Below are 17,143 nucleotides of genomic sequence, written 5' to 3'. Positions count from 1 at the left end.
AGGCCCCAGAATGTTTCGGGAGTGTCTGTGGTAAGCTCAGGGACACCCGTTAACACTATCACAAATGGGCAGGCGTCAGACGGTAAACTAATATTACGCCGTACCCTTGGTGTCTTCACAGGGGGTGGGTGCGGGATAATGCTTGGAGCGGTAGAACTGGCTGTTCCCGGAGGTTTATTAACATCTACAACGACTTGTTTAGTGATCACTTTACCAACCTTCTGTACAGTTGTAACGGTTGGACAAGTCTTGGTTTGCTGGATGGGTACTATTGGAGGGTTCTTAACCAATGGCAGTGGGCTTCCCGTTGTACCGGGGGTATTCTTCTGAAGTTCTTGAGTTACTTTTGCCCCCTTACAATTTAGCTCCTTTGATATAATTCCCAGTTGATTTTCTATACCCTGGAGTCTAACTTCCAGGGGCAAAAGCAAGGACCTAATAAGGGTAGCTAGGGAGTCAAAAAAGGGTGCATCCTCATCCTCTTCACTCTCTACAGACTCATCAGGACTACCATTATCAAGAATACTGGCCAAGCTAGTGTCGGATACAGTTACGTCTGGTAACTCTAGGGGTAGGGGGTGGGATACTCGAGGTGGCCTAACAGAAGTTACTGGAGCATCCACACTTAATCCTCCCTCCTGTGAACCATTTCCCACACCGGCTGTGTTCCCGATACAGGGTAAAGTATTTTGATTAACTGCAATATCACTAAGCACCTCTGTAACAGATGGTATTGGAGAGAGTGTTTTCCCTACAACAGTGAACCCTTCTAACTCCTGGGGGTCTGTATGTATAATAGCTGAGGTAACCATGGGAGTAATGAGGGCGGCAGGCTCAATTGTGGGTACTGGTAATGTAGATACCGGAGATATATTTATACTTTGAGGCTGGGTCATAGACAATACGGGGGTCACATGAGTAGTTAGTAAATGGGGCGTATCTGATAAACGCAATTGTTTATTCGGAGTACAAGCCAGAGCTATATTACCCAGTGACGATCTTTTGGCCTGGAGCAAATCTTGAGAAACCCTCCGTTCCATCAATATAATACCCTCATCAATTAGGGTGTTAGTGCGAAGGATAAAACTATCCAAGGTATTAGTGAGTTTTTTGGTTTTTGTGTTTTTTATCCCCGCCACCGCCTGGCTTCTGGTTTTCCGTGTTGACATTGTATAACACCAGCAGATAACTAACACGGGGTACTCTAGTTAAATGGTAAAAGGGTGTAACTTAATTAACAAACCCTATAAGTAGAATATTACTACAATAAAGCTAATACACACAGTAGTGCTAAAAACAAAACAATGACATCCCATACAAAATATAGCACATCAATGACAACAACACTTTTATAAAACTTGCAATGGGTTGTGGCCAGTCCAGTCCTATCGGTCCTCGGAGGGCCTCAGAGGGCCCGCCCTTTGCCCGGGCTTAGCCCCGGGCTATGTCCCGCGCGCGTCCCGCGTGCGCGCTCACCTCTACACTTAAATAGGAGGGTTGGGGGCGGGAAGAGACACCAGGTGCGCTAAGTTGTTGAAGCGCTGGGCACCCTGGGTCTCGCAGTCCCGGCCCCCGCAGCGTCCGCTTGTGACCTGGATCCTCGTCCTCGTCGATCAGGAAGCAGGGAGCAGGGCAGCAATTAAAAGCGTCTTGAAGAAAAACAATGTTCCACTGCATTTATCCCCAAAGGCTGCGAGCGGCACCCGCGAAGTGGGGGCCGCGAGCCTTAAGTAACCGGTAGGTGAGCACTGAAGGGCGGAGGGCTGGGGGCGGGAAGAGACACCAGGTGCGCTAAGTTGTTGAAGCGCTGGGCACCCTGGGTCTCGCAGTCCCGGCCCCCGCAGCGTCCGCTTGTGACCTGGATCCTCGTCCTCGTCGATCAGGAAGCAGGGAGCAGGGCAGCAATTAAAAGCGTCTTGAAATAAAACAATGTTCCACTGGATTTATCCCCAAAGGCTGCGATATCAATATTGTCTTCATGTTTTGAGTTACTTTAAGAACCAGTTAAATACAAACTCACCATTAAGAAGAAAGAAGATTTAAAGAAAGACTAGAATAAGCCTTAGAAGAAGAAGAAAAGGCAGAGAATCCAAAGATGAATGCAGTCTCTTCTCTATCTTGCACTCCCCTTTTCCCCCTTGGTTGTAACCTGCAAAGGTTAGTAATGAGGACCTAGCAGAGAAGTAGCGAGAGGAGAGTTGGGAACAGGCATCATTCTGCTCCTGTGCGATTACGAGATAATTCAGCCCTGACAAACCATGAGTATAAATACCCCACGGATTTTCAAACTCCACTCACTGAGCATACAAGGTTTGGACTCACCTAACAAATGACAGATCTGGAGATACTGTTTACAACATGACCCTCACATTATTTTTCATCAGGAAAGGCATCTACTTAAAAAAGGCCACACATGCATAATTCCCCCTACATACCCCCACAAATACTGAGCTTCTCCCCCTAATAAAACTGCAGGCACAGCCATTCTGTGTAAACCCCACATTAGACAGGAACCTCAATCTGTTACCAGAAATGCTGAAGATCACTGTTTAAAATTGAAAATTCAAAGGGTAAAGACATCTCTCATGATGGTTAATCTATACGTCCTCAATGCCTCCCAAGACTCTTGTATCCACACTCTATTGAAACAGCAACTACAAGACACCCAAGGGGACATTATGCTGGGGAGTGACTTCAGTCTGGCATGGGACCCACATGTGGATAGAAACATAAACACATTTCATGGAACAGGAATGATGTTTGCGCGTCTTGAAAAATAGATCAACAAATTGGGGCTCCTAGATGTTTGGCATCGCTTACACCCTGATCTACTCCTTTTTACCAATACCCATTTCACCTACTCACTTATAGACTATGTCTTCATCAACCAATCACTTCTCCGCACACTGGATATGGGTTCACTTTCAGTCATATCCATATCTAACCAAGCCCACCTAGAACTTACATGGTAGGATGGGACTTGCCCTCCTCAGGGACCCCTCCATTGGCACCTGTACCCTCAAATACTGAGAGATCCAGCCAACAGTACCACCATCTTATATGCAATCAATGAAAACTGTACACCTTTGCACTCAACGTCTCCATAAGATCTTGCCATACAGTTTTGGGATTCGTTCAAAACGGTCATCACAATTGAAATAGCTATGACTGGAGAGGCTTGGCTCTTTATTTATTTTTTTCAGAAAGTTTTCATTATAATTTTGTACAAATAGGAAGAGACAGCTGAGAAAATACAGAGACAGCAAACCCTAGGTACTACCATTAAGCCATATGAACACATTAGAATATCCCATAATAATGAGTTGTATATAGTAGTAGAGGAGAGGTATAATTGTATCTGCTTATGAAATAGATGTATGGGATAGCTAATGTTTGTATGGTGAGGGAGTGAAATTGTTTACTGAGGGAGGTGTGTGAGGTACCTTATTTGTGTGCAGATGGGTGTAGAGTGAGAGAGATATGAAAAGAGAAGAGCAAAGAAAACAGAGAGGAGAGAAGTGAACAAGAGAGATCAGTGGGAGTTATAGTGGAGAGGGTGTGTGGAGAGGATAAGTTGGGTAGGGGCTGGGAGGGAATGCAGAGGTGGGGTTAGGTTGCGGGGAGGAGTGAATCTCGCAGCACCTATAACAATTTCTTCCGTTAGTATGATTGATCATGGATCAGATGTTTTGCAGAAGTCCCAAGAACAAAAGCCAGGCACTCAATGGAGCCAGTCCTTACTAGGCACCTTAGACCAAGCGATATGGTTGTTGAATTATCTATCAAACAAAATGGAGGTCCAAATAGACCTCATAAGCCTAATCGCTGGCCATATCTCAGGCATAAACGCCAAGATGGACTTACTTACTGCACTTCTAACCAACAGGGGGAATCCGGAGCTTCAAACTTACAAAGCCAAACAACAGTTTAACTGCGGCTGCGGGAGCACCGGGCACCGGGAAACCCTTGTTGGGTAGCTGAGCGCCATACAAATGCAAAAAATAAATAAATAAATTATCGAGAAATTGGCAAGTCTACCGGACATTATAAAGGACATCTTAGGGGCTGTAAAACTGACCCGTAATAGCAAGCAGAATAGGGAAGCGCAATACAATTTGGACATACCGGCAATTTCAAAACACAATAACTTGATAAAAAATTCAAGTAGTAAAGCAAAAGAGGACCTAGAGCAAGCGGTTCCTGAGGAGCAATCGGAAATAATAGACAATTTAATGGAAACAACACAGTCCTCCAAAAAGACCTCGCCGCTTGTAAAACCAACAAAAAGGCAAAGAAAACGTGCAAGGAAGGCAAGGCTCAAATACAAAAAGCAACAAAGCATAGATTCAGGAAAAAACTTTTCAAAATTTAAAATGAGAACACCCCGTGGAGGCAAAAATAAATCATTGAATGCGTCCCTGCGCGAGGCAGTAATCAACGTACCTCAACAGAAGAATACTTCAGACTCCATTCCAAAGGAAGGAAGCACCCGACTCTGGAGTAACCATCATCCCCACCTTTCAGAAAAGTAAGACAATCCAACTTCTCCCTGTAGATCAAGGTCATTGATTGAAAAACGAAACAGAACCTAAAAGTAGACAGGAATTGCGACATGAAAAACCTGGAAAACCCGAATCAATCAAAGGCGCAGGACAAACAGGAACATCTCAAAGGACAGAGACATTTGCCCCCGGGGACAAAATGCGTCAAAATAGCGCAATGGGAGAGGATTTTCCTCATGAGCCTAAGGGAAGCAAAACACAGAATGCAACCAGAATACATGAAGACTTAAAAAACAAAATGCACCAGGAAGAAATTACAACCGAACACTCAACCGAGCAAAACTCCCTGAAAGTTACAATAATCGGTAAGGACCGAAGATGCATGCTACCCACCAGGGAACCAGGGCTAGAACCAACAAGGACAAGGAAAACAAGTACTCTGGGAATAACAGAGGAAAAAAACGAGGAGGTGAACGAAGTATGAGAGGAACAAGAAGCGCATGCGAGGTGCGATCTCTTTACTATTAACAATTCAGAAGCCTTTAAAGGAGATATTTCACAATTGCCCGACCATACAGAGGCGTTCAAATCAAAACTGACATTTGTGCCAGAATATCCCACAAAAGGAATTCAGGACATCCTGAATCGAGGGAATCTGTTAAAATTGTTCAAGGAAATCCCTGAATTAAAAGGGATAACCACCCAGGATTTAATATCCGTTGAATTTCAACAAAAAAGGCAAAATCCGGACACTGAAGAATCCGTGACAACCTGGGCTACAAAGGACCTGGTGGACAAGATATATTCTGCAAGACCAAGATTTGGAGCTTGGGGAATTACTTTGATGTTACATTAACGTCCAAGGTATCCTTACCCCCTATTAGATAGCCCAAGAAACTCAAAAAAGGAAGATAAAGACGGGAAAAGCCAGAGCACATGCTTTCGAGGGGCTCACGCCACCACGCCAGCATTTCCAATTAGCGAAAATAGGGCAAACATATCAGTAAGTACACAACACATGGGACGTCAAATACTGGACAGGATGGATTGGTCATGGGTGCCAAAGGCGCTAAGCATAAAACATACCTAACGAAGATTCAAACATAACAATGGCAGCAGGGAAGCAGGACCAAATCCAGATGGAAAAAAGGCTGCATAGTGTCACGTTTTGTTCTTGGAATGTCCACGGTTTTCAAGAAATGGCCCTGGACCACGAAACGCTAGCCTTCTTTCAGCAACAAGATATAATCATGCTCCAGGAAACATGGAAATTGATGCCCATTTCAATCCCAGGATTCAAAGAACATCACATTTTCGCAGAAAGATTTTCACCTTTTGGGCATCCACGAGGCGGATTATCAATATATGTAGCCCAAAAGTATGATTGATTAACAGAAGAACAGGATGTGGGGGTTAATTGGGCTCAAGTGATTACAATTAGTGATAAGTCCCCATTAAAGAATCATAAGCGGCAACTTCTACTGATTAATGTCTACATTCACCCGGAGAGGAAGTACCAGAAAGAAAAATATTCAACTTTAATGTCCCTAATAAAAGCAATGCAAAGATCCTACGTGCAATGCCCAATGTTTATCTCAGGAGACTTTAATTGCAACCTCACTACAAAAAATCAGGTTGAAAGGAAGATGCTAGTGATCTGTGGTGGACGAAAAATAACAAACAACTAGAAGACTTGGAATTTACAATTTTGATTGGCAAAAAAAAGGGCGACATACCAGCAGCTGTCATGTATTTGAGCGGCAAGGCTCGCTCAACAATAGATTTTACAATTATTAGTAATAACTTACTCCCTAGTATCGATACATTTCAAATTGACCAATGCACAGAAAGTGATCACTTTCCCCAAATAACGAGATTGAACATCTCTCCCACTTCGGCCCAAAGAATGAACTCCCTTATACAACACGCCGATAAGTTGAACTTAAAAAAACTAACATGGCGAGGAGAGGGCTTGAAAATTATCCAGGAGACAGCAAGGGACTATGTGAGTAAATTAGGGCCTCAATTAGAGGAAGATCACGCAAATAATTGGGAACAGCAGGCCCAGGTCCTTATCCCAAAATTTCCAGGGCTGCCAGGTAGTCATAGAAGATCAAACACCAAGAAGGAGCCTTGGTTCAACACGGACCTACGAGATCAAAAGAGAAGGGTCGCAAGAGAGCTCAGGTTACAGGTGCGGGCAAAAAGAATGGGAAGAAGCCCAATTAATAGTAAACTAATGGAAGAAAGGAATGTATACAGGAAGATGTTGAGGGTCGCCAAAACTGCACATAAGGAAACCATCTGGAACAAATTATTGTGCGCAGGTAAATTGCCAAATAGTAGGGACTTCTGAGGCATTATAAACGATCTGAACAAAGATGCAAGTCTCCAACAAGAGGCAGGAATTGGAGAGGAAACGTGGGTCCAACACGTGCGTAACTTGTACTGCAATACAGACTTAAGCATCATTGAAGGTTCTCGTGGGACTGTATCGGAAGTGGGAAAAAGAAAAAGAAACCTGAGCACGGATAACAGAGAAAATGAAGAATGCGAACAAGAGATTGGGGGCAATGAACAAAATCTGCTAATCACCAGTAAACAATTGCGGGGTGTAATATTAAAACTAAAGACAGAAGGAGCAGCAGGTCCAAATGGGCTGCCCAACATGCTTTTTAAGAACGACCCAGACTTCTGGTCAGAGATCCTAATGCCTCTCTTCAACCACGTTTATGCACATACGGACGTCCCTGTCTCTTGGAAAGGAAACATAATACACCCGATATTTAAACAGGGAGATCATCGCAAGCCGGAAAATTATAGGTTGATATCTTTAATCGATGTTGAGGCCAAACTTTACGCTTCCTGCATTTTAGTACAGCTACGGGACTGGATGGACGACACAAACATAATTCCCAAGTTCCAAACAGGCTTTAGGCAAGGGATGGGAACAATAACAAATGTGGCTATCTTGGCGCTCTTAACGGAAAAAGCAGTGAAAAAGGAAACACAGTTGTACTCATGTTTTGTTGATATAAAATCAGCTTTTGACCGAGTGAGCAGAGAGCACCTCTGGGCAAAGCTAAACAAACGGGGACTGCCAAGCCATCTTCTAAAGGCAATAATCGCCCTTCACAACGACACTTGGGCAAGAGTGAAATTAGGTGACGGATGTAGTACAATTTCGACATTGCAACGCATCAAGGCTTAAAACAAGGATGCGTGTTAGCACCAAGCCTATTCAACCTGTTCCTTTCAGACATCAGCAAAGTAATGGAAACAGCCGAATGCCACCTGCCGACTATGGCCAACAAACCCATCACTATATTACAATACGCGGACGACATAGTAGTGCTAAGTCCAATAGGCCTACAAAGAGCAATAAATAATCTAGCATCCTATTTGAATCGGGAAAAATTGGAATTAAACAAAGCAAAAACAAAAGTTGTTTGCTTAGTGGATCCAAAATCAAGTTCCAATGGACGGTGAATGGGGCCACGGTGGAAGAGCAAGGGTCCTACCAATACCTCGGTATAACAATAGGACATGGCTTAACACACAAGGAGCATAAATCGGCAATAAAAGCCAAAGCGCAATCACTAATTCTTGCATATCGATTGTTAAAAACAAAACTGGATTGCCCGAATCACAACCACCTCTTAAAGGTGATGGCTGCTCAAATTTTGTCCACCCTGTCTTACGGTTTAGTGACTTGGTGCGGCAAGGAGGCTTTCCTACTAAATGATCTTCAATGATTTACAAGGCTGTTTTCAATCTGCCAAAATCCGTCTCCCATTACAGGTGCAGCTCGAATTTGGCCTTCAACATCAGAAATTCTGGAGCATGAGCGGCTTCGTGAAGCTATGCCAAAAATTTCGATCTGCAGACCCAAACTCAATGGACACTCTATGCTAGGAAGAAATCACGTATCAGGTGGACCAAGAACCATCGAGTGTCTGGGGAAGGTATTTGAAAACCTGTTTGGCAGTCCTTGAGTTAGAAACAGTCTGGGAAACCAGGGCAGACAAAGCAAGTATTTGCAGAGCAGTCAATGACGCAGCAAAAAGGAAATCTTTTTTAGAGGATAAAAACACAATCTCCAAACGCCGACATGGGTGGACCATCATTACCTCCTACAAACTACTGAAACCCCAAGCATAAATAGTATCACATATTAGCGGGCATTTAAAAAAGAGCTGTACAGACTATCGGATGGGACAGCACGTCTCAAAAGATCTTCAGCCTTCCTGGAAACACAAACAACTTACAGCGCAGTGTCGACTATGTGGATATATAAATGAATCCTTAACCCATCTATTATGCATATGCCCCGCAGTGATGGTCCTGAGGAGACGGTATTTAAAACCCATCTTTAATGAAAAGAACATTCGCACATGCAGACAGGAGGTAATAAGCTGGTTGGGAGGCTCCTCCATAATCCTGGCCAGCCGGGGAGTAAAATTCCTGGCAGAGGTAAGAAAACGCTTATGGCAAGCCGAGCAGGAGGAAAACAGAGGAGAATGTTCCTCCAGGCCCGGACCTTATGGGCCAACTGCGCAACACATGGACTGAAGGTAAAACAAATTAAGAGCTTGCTTAGACGGCAGGATCATAGAAGCTGGGCTAGATCTCATTTTTAACTATCACTTTAATAACATAAGCCAATTACATGGATCACTCGTCATAAAATGAATGGGTAATTTTTAATGTTGCTTGGTATTAATCATGACTGTAAAGTCATTTTATTCCTTGTGATGATTGTAAAGATTTTAATTAATCATGCAATAACATTTTTGACTTGACTTGACTTGAGTGAACGGTAATTGTAATTAGTGCTGCTGTATCTAATTTGATACTCATTTTAGTGAAGGTTGCCCCCTAGAGAGTGCTGTTCCGAAGGGAGAGCGCTACGACAGGAAAGCTGGGAAACCCTCAATGGCACTGCGCCGAAAGAGAGCACAGAGGATCACGCCACCTTTCTGCACCTCAGGGATCCCTGGAGAAGGTTTTCTGCAGGTGGGCCCTGTGAGAAGTTGGCCTGATGTATGATGTCTCCAACTCTGGGGGCACCTTGTATCAGTCCAAACAATCCCTTATGGTGGTGGTTGTAAGTCAACCTTAAAGACAAGCTATCCTAGAGGCAGCATGGACTAAGCAGCCTAAAGGCTTAACTCAAGAGGGCATGTGAAGCCAGCTGTTTTACCATATGCAATCCTGTAATATCAAATGAAAGGACACCACACAAGTTATATATTATAAAAATATATGTATTTATTCTCAGAATAATCCCCTGTACTCTTTATGAGTATAGAAGCACAAGCATTTAAACAAAAGCACAGTATAACATATGACAGTTGCACAATTATGGATGAGGCCGGTGGCCACTCAAACCATATATCAAAAAAGTGGTATAAGTATCACTATTCGATCAGTGGTAAGGCCTAGGGTCTTGGGAATCGCTGGGACTACACTGGACTAACAGCAGTTAGGACGGGAGTAGCCCGCGGGAATCGGGTGCTGCGCTAAAAGCACACGCATGTACCAATGCAAAGTCAATGGTGCGTAAAAGTTATCGAGTTACAGTTTTAAGGGTTTTCCGACTGGACTAGAAGGACAAAACTTTAGACTTAGACACTAGAGGTGTAAACCACTATAGGAGCACTGGCGTTCAAGAGTTACCTCACCCACAGGAAGCGGGTGCACAGGTGCAAAAGCGTGTCGGGTTTCGCCGTGTAGATCTATGGAGCCTGGAGATGAAGATGCTGCAGGCGGCCAGAAGAGAAGAGTCCGGTTGGATCCAAGGGTGGATCGAAGATGTAGAGTACCTGAAAGCAGAGGGGACAGAGTCTGGGTCTCTAGCCAGTGACCAGGAAGGAACCAGGAAGGAACCAGGCAATGTTGGGCGCAATCAGGTGGTTGTTGTGAAGTTTGTCTCCGCTGCCACGTGGACTCTGGGGCACCGAGGATGTCCTGGAGTAAATCACGAGCTGTCCCACAAAGGTTCTCGCTGTCGGCGGTGTCGGCTTCTGGATCGGAGTCGACAGGCCTTGGCAAAGGCAACCCACGCAGGATTCAAAGATCGCTTCTTACTCGGACCAGCAAGGTCAGAGCGGGTGCTCCTTTTCAGGGGAGCGAGGGCAGGTCTGGAGCAACCAGACTAGCAGAGCAAATTCAAAGGTTTGTCGGTACTGGGGCCACTAGCCAACAGGCAAGTGACCAGACCAACGCATAGAGCAGGAAAATACAAAAGGGCCCCATGCAGCACTCAATGAGTGTGGAGGGGTGAGCTTCGGTGCAAAAGCTGCTCAGGACTGGAGCTTCTCAAACTCCAATGCACAGCTTCAAGGGAGCCTTGGATGCTGCACGGTCAGCACTTTGTAGTTTTTCCAAGATGGCCGGCCCCACGCTTCAGATTGCCTCCACGGGTCTCAGCTTTGCAGGGACTGTGGATCGGGCTGGTGGAAGGCAGGAAAGCTGGGTCTTGTTGATCTCTGTTGCTCGAGTTCCGGCAGGAACTGCAACAAAGCAAACGGTGACGTGCTGGATGGTGCCTGTTTGCACAGGGTGGTCACACCTTGACCACAAGGGAGATTCTTCAGTCTTCCACGTCGAGTGGGATGTCAAAGGGTCCAGAGTTTTGTTTCATAAGTTTCAGTTAGGATAATCTGATGTGCATCAGCACAGCTCCTACCTTTATTCCAAATCAAGGGTCTGGATTACCTGCTAGGTCCCTCCTATGGGTGGGACCCAGGAAGGGGGTGGTTACACCCCTTTCCCTTTGTCCAGTTTCATGCCAGAGCTGGGGCTGAAGTGCCCCCGAACCGGCTTGACTGGATTTTGCATGGGACACCTTGTGTGCCCCAGGCAGTGTCTAGTTTCTTTCAACCCTCCCTGCTCCAATCCACTGTCTCCTGTCTGGGGTAGTAACCCTTTGTCCAGGCCTCCCCTGCCAAGTTTCGGTCAGCAGCAGGAGGTCAGACTTGTGTCAGGGCAGCAGCATCCGTTTTGTGATGCTGAGGCTCTGGTTAGGATTAACCGCGTGTTAAGTAAAGTAACATGTCTTCTCCCTCTAGAAGGGTGGAATGCTACCCCCGTCGCCAGAACTGGCGAGGGGGTAGTATTCCAAAGTGTATGACACCAAACACGACATGTTTTGATAAAGCCAAACCAAAGTTAGTATTAACCGCGAGGATTATAATGCACTTAAGAGTATATGGTATGGCAGTATCACTGGAACAGCAGTAAGGAAATGGTTCCGAACACTGCAGACAGGCTCAGCTCATGCTAGAGCACCATCTCACATAAAACCAAGCACTCTGCCTCCAGGATTGTAAAGGCCTGCCATAGGAGTGACTTATAGGTGCATATGTGTCCAGATATAGGTTTAGACATAGGTATACTATATCTATGCAAGGGGTGAGTACACCACCTTGCCCCAGCTGAGTGATCAGCCAGTTGTGTCGATTTAAGTGACCAGCCAGGGGTGGCAAAAGATATGCTGCAGTCCCTGGTGGCCTTGGATGCATCTATGGCCTGGGCACCTATAGTGCACTGTACAGGGTCTGATAAGGTGTCCAGTACCAAATTGGTTTTGTACCTATAGTACATGTCTGTGAATTTAGAGAGAGAACAGCCGGCTGTGGGTCTGATTAGCAGGCCCACAGCCACATTAAGTCGAAAACCAGTGAAGCAAAAAGCAAAAATTGGGGTGACCATAGGATAGCAGACCCTACTCTCCTACAGGCCCGAGCCGCAGCAGCCGCGGCTGTGGACACTGGTCCTGCCTGCGTGGGCCCGGAGCTAGCAGAAGGGTTCCTGCTCCTGAGCTCTTGAAGTCTGCTTCCTGCGATCTCACCTACCTCCTGCAGACAGGCTCCTGCAGACGGCCAGGGCCCTGGGGGTGCAGGGTCACCTTGCACAGATACCGGACACCATAGACCAAGTTTTCCCCGCAATGGAGTAAGGAGACCGGTGAGCTTCCTCAACTGATTGCTGTGCTGCCATGATGGCACTCTGAGTTTTGTCGTGTCAGCGTTTGGTTTTTGCCGATCAGCATCCTCTGGATCCTCCTTGTGCTGAGTTTTCTTTTCCCGTGGCAGGGACGGGCCAGGACAGGGCCGAGATCGGGTGAGACAGGGTGCACGGATTGAGGGAGGCATCCTGGTTTGACTTGGGAGCTTGGCGTTTCTCTAGTGGAGTGTGGCGCTTGAGTCTAGGCTTGTCCCTGAAAAACGGATAAAGGAGTCGTTTAAGGCACTCCTTCCAAAAATGATAGAGATGAACCACGGGCATATTGTGACCATTGCCAGTTATCTTGGATTAATTGGTGCAGCCGGTGTAGAGTTGAATTAAAGGTGTGCCATAATCATCTGACAGAACTCTGTGAGATCCATGCCAAGTGATTATCAGCTATACCCTGCACCAGGAGCCGTGCCGAGACTCCATTGCCCAGCATTACTTGTGGCAGAAAGGGTCACCAATGCAATTGCAGCAACTGGAGGTGCTTAAAAACAACAGGGGACTCCCGCACTGCGGGACGCCTACACCCTGCACTGGGAGCCGTGCCAAGATTCTATTGCCCATCATTACTTCACGGCGGAAAGGGCCGCCAATGTGAATTGCAGCACCTGGAGGTGCTTAAAAACAACAGGGGACTCCCGCAGAGCCAAGGGCGACCCGTCTGCGCCCGTCCGAGCCCGATCAAGACTGGACTTGGCCACCTCCTTGACCCCTTATGTTTGGCCCTTGTGTTTGGCTTTGACATCTAATCCAGGGGCCTATTTAACCAAGATAGCGGAAGACACTAAGTGAAGTGAAGGGAAGGTAACCCACGTACTGATTGTTTGACTGTTCGTTTGTTTTCTCGAACAATGGGAAAACAGAAGCCCACTATAATTCCAAAACAATAGATACAACATTGGATGTTTTTTTTACAAAAAACGGTAGGGGCTCTAACAAAGGAGATTGAAATAGTTGAACATAGACTCTCTTTGGCTCCCTATGTGGTTACTATCGAACATATTGACTCTAAGATTACCATACTGGGAATTGACGTAGGGCATAGGACACAACTACCTTTATTTCCTGTTGTAAACGGCTCAAGACAGAGAGTTCTACCTGCCCTAAACCAAGGAACTGACCTGCTTACTGGTCCGCAGAGAGATATACTGCGTATATTGCGTAGACAAAGGAGGGAATAGAAAAAGAGCTGATGGGGCTAGGACCTGATAACAAATTGAGGAGTATTTCGCCAAGAGGGAAGAGCACTAAGAAAAGTACCCCAAGTGGCAACAACTCAAGAACTCAGCTGGGAGGAGGGAGGGCAAAGGTATCAAAAGTTCTGGTTACTAATGTCAATGAAATTGATGATAATGGTGACAAATTTGGTATAGTTATAAGAGAGGCTCTAAGTCCCATTTTGACTAGACAAACCAGTATTGTATAACAGGTAGCTGGTATTTTAAAAGGTCTGGTTGATAGCCGGGCTCCAACCAATCTGAAAACATTAATTAACTGAGAGGTGCTAATGTAATACTATTACATCCAGTGTCCCGTCAAACAGGCTGGAACCTAATAAGGGTAATACCTACTATTAATGTACAGGTCCCTCTCTTTGACACACAACTTATTAATGAGGGTAATGGTGGAGCAATTCAGGAAAATCCTGAGCCAGTCCTGTCTAGGAACGCCACAGGGAAAAACATGACACTGGGGCAAGGGAATATAAATCACTCTCAGACACTTGTGACATCAAGAGCCGGTCAGTCTCAAGTAAATATAGTTAGTAATGCGACTGATCGAGAACATAAGGTCAGGAGGGGTGCTAAAGATGTGTTGAATTTGCCTCCACAATATACACCACATGTCCTGGTCTTGAAGAGTGTCCCCTGCTTGTGCGTAGGTCATGGAAGAAACTTGTCAAAGTCTCATAAATAAATCAGCCCATTGGTGTTCCAATAAAAGTTCAACAAAGATAAACTGGCTTAAAAATATATTCATGGCCAGACGAGTGAGCTGGTTGGGCCACACGACCAAAAGTGGGATCGGGGATTGTGTTATACTTAACTTCAATAATGCTTGTTGCACACATTTTGTATTGACGCATTTCCAAAGCCCACATGCAAACTCTATAGAGGCTTATCCATTGGGCTTTTTTTATCCACCGCTACACAAACGCCGGACAAGGGAAATTACAAGGGGAATTATACATAGGATGGGTCCTAGAGAGAACATGCCTATGCAGCCACCCTCCTTTATTCATCAAAATAGTTTTGATTTCCTCTCAGGGGTGTTAGAAATTGATTGAATAACTGGGTGCTCTAACACTCCTGTAGCTCCAGTGACAGCAGGGTCTTCCCATAGAGATCAGGGGATTGGAGGTCAACTGAATTTAACTGTTGTTAGGGCCTTTGGTGTTCCACAAGAAACCCTCTCTAACAATGTGTAGTATTTTGTGTAAGAGTTTAAGTTACAGTATGTTAATTTCATATAAGAACTTTGCTTATGTTATCGGAATGTTCTGCAATAGCTTAGTTACAATAGAATGTGTGGAGAGTCATTCTTGAGTTGAGTACAGTTGGAGCTGGCTGCTGCTGTGGCTAGCTCATTTCCATGTAACCAATAAATATCTACTCAAGACAACTACTTTGTTATCCTGGAAATTACTTCATGATGTAATTCTTAATATGAACAAATGGGACAACTGTGAGAACTTACCCCTCCACCAAAATGTATCCTTAAGTTAGACCTTGTCTACGGAGGCTCCTGGGTCCTTTAACATGGACACACACGTTATGAATAATGAAGCCACTCGATTGGATAAATGTGGCATACCAAAATTTCTTCTCAAACTCATCTCATGGAATATTGCAGGCTTTTGCTCTAAACTGTCAGACGAGTCCTGGATGACGCTTATTACAGGTTTTGATATTATTTGCCTAAAAGAGACATGGTACACGAAGGATACTGTAATGAATGGATATAGCTCCAAATAGTTAATGCCATTCCCTCAACATGAGGAAGGGCTAAAGGAGGTCTGGCAATGTTGATCTCAGTAAAGTTTGAAACTATAAAAGTTACAGTTGTCGGCATCTTCCCCTGGTATCAGTTAGTCATGATTTCTAACCTGGTACAACCTAAGTTATTAGTGATTAATTGGTACTATAATATTTTTAATCATAGCATCTCTCAAGTCATTGAGGCATTACAGGTAGAAAGTAACATACTCTTAGAGACGTGGCAACCCTTGTGTATCCTCTGGGTGGGAGATTTGAATTATTCAATCTGTCCATATAGCTCTGCCTATGCATCTGGAATGTCAAGTATGGGGGGGCAGCCTTTGGCACATTTTAATCACACTAACCAGGGTAAGGCTCTTACTTCTATCATTTTGGCTGAATGATTTAGGCTTTGTTAATGATTTAGTTAGCAACTATGTAATACAGTGAACCTACTTATGTGGGTGCAGGTAGGGAGAGCACTATTGATTTTATGTTATTATCATAAAGGTTTCTGCAGCTTATTGATGATTTTGAGGTGGTCCCTCATAGTCCAAGGGATCACAACCCACTTATAACTGCAATTAATATAGTAACTCAGCCGGGTACTGTTCTGGGCCCTAAGGTCTCTTTTAACCCTACCCTAATAAGGGGGTAATACTCAGATAGAAGAAAGTAAATCCTACTGAGTTAGAAATTAAAACTGTTGTATCAAATTATGACTCTATTCTGAAGTGTTTAGCAAATGACCTCTCACCTGCTGACATTATTCAGGAGTTTCAATTGATCTGTGTGAATGTAGCCAAAAATTTGACTAGAACAATTAAGTTAGTGGACCTTCTCCCGAGAAAATATGGTTTAACGTGGAATCACTAGAGCACACGAAATGCTAAAACTGGCATTACATGTACACCCTCGAGATAGGGCTCAGATTAAAATTGCCAGGAAGGTTTACAAAGTTTCAGTAAAACAGAGGACAGAAGAACTAAGGCGCATAGCCTGGGATGACCTGGACAGAGCGAGCACCCTCAAGGATACAAAACATTTCTGCGAAGTCATAAACCGCCCTCTATTCAGTAAGAAGACAGGCAGGATGGATTCCCTCATTGTGGCAGATGCCTGGGTATCCCACTATGCAACGATATTCTATCCTAAAGGCTGCATACATGAGATCCCCAGCAAGAACCTGCCTTTAGATTTTACTTCAGCCCATCATCTAAGTGCATCAATCTCTGTAGCTGACGTTGAGGAAGCCGTAGCTAAAGGTATCAGCATGAAAGCACCTGGACCGGTTGGTGTCCCACTAGATCTTTTTAAAACTAATCCTGAACTGTGGGCCCCATTACTGTCTAATGTTTTTAAGTCTCTGGTGATTGGCCAAATCCAGGCATCCTGGAACGAGGCTATAGTTATCCATGTGTTCAAAAAAGGCAATAGGTCTGATCCCTCTTCCTATAGGCCTATTTCCTTAATTGATGCAACCGCAAAAGTATTGAGTAGGGTCGTCCTTGCAAGATTAGTAAATTGTGCTAGAGACTCAGGGAATATTGAAAGATCACAGTACGGCTTCAGGACGGGCTTGGATACCGCGGAACAGTGCTTCAACTTGTCACTGATTATGGGCAAGTACATGCAGGCCACAGA

The sequence above is a fragment of the Lissotriton helveticus genome, chromosome 1_1 (assembly GCF_964261635.1).
Source record: "Lissotriton helveticus chromosome 1_1, aLisHel1.1, whole genome shotgun sequence".
Classification (NCBI taxonomy): Eukaryota; Metazoa; Chordata; class Amphibia; order Caudata; family Salamandridae; genus Lissotriton; species Lissotriton helveticus.
Note: the sequence above shows the minus strand (reverse complement) of the source record.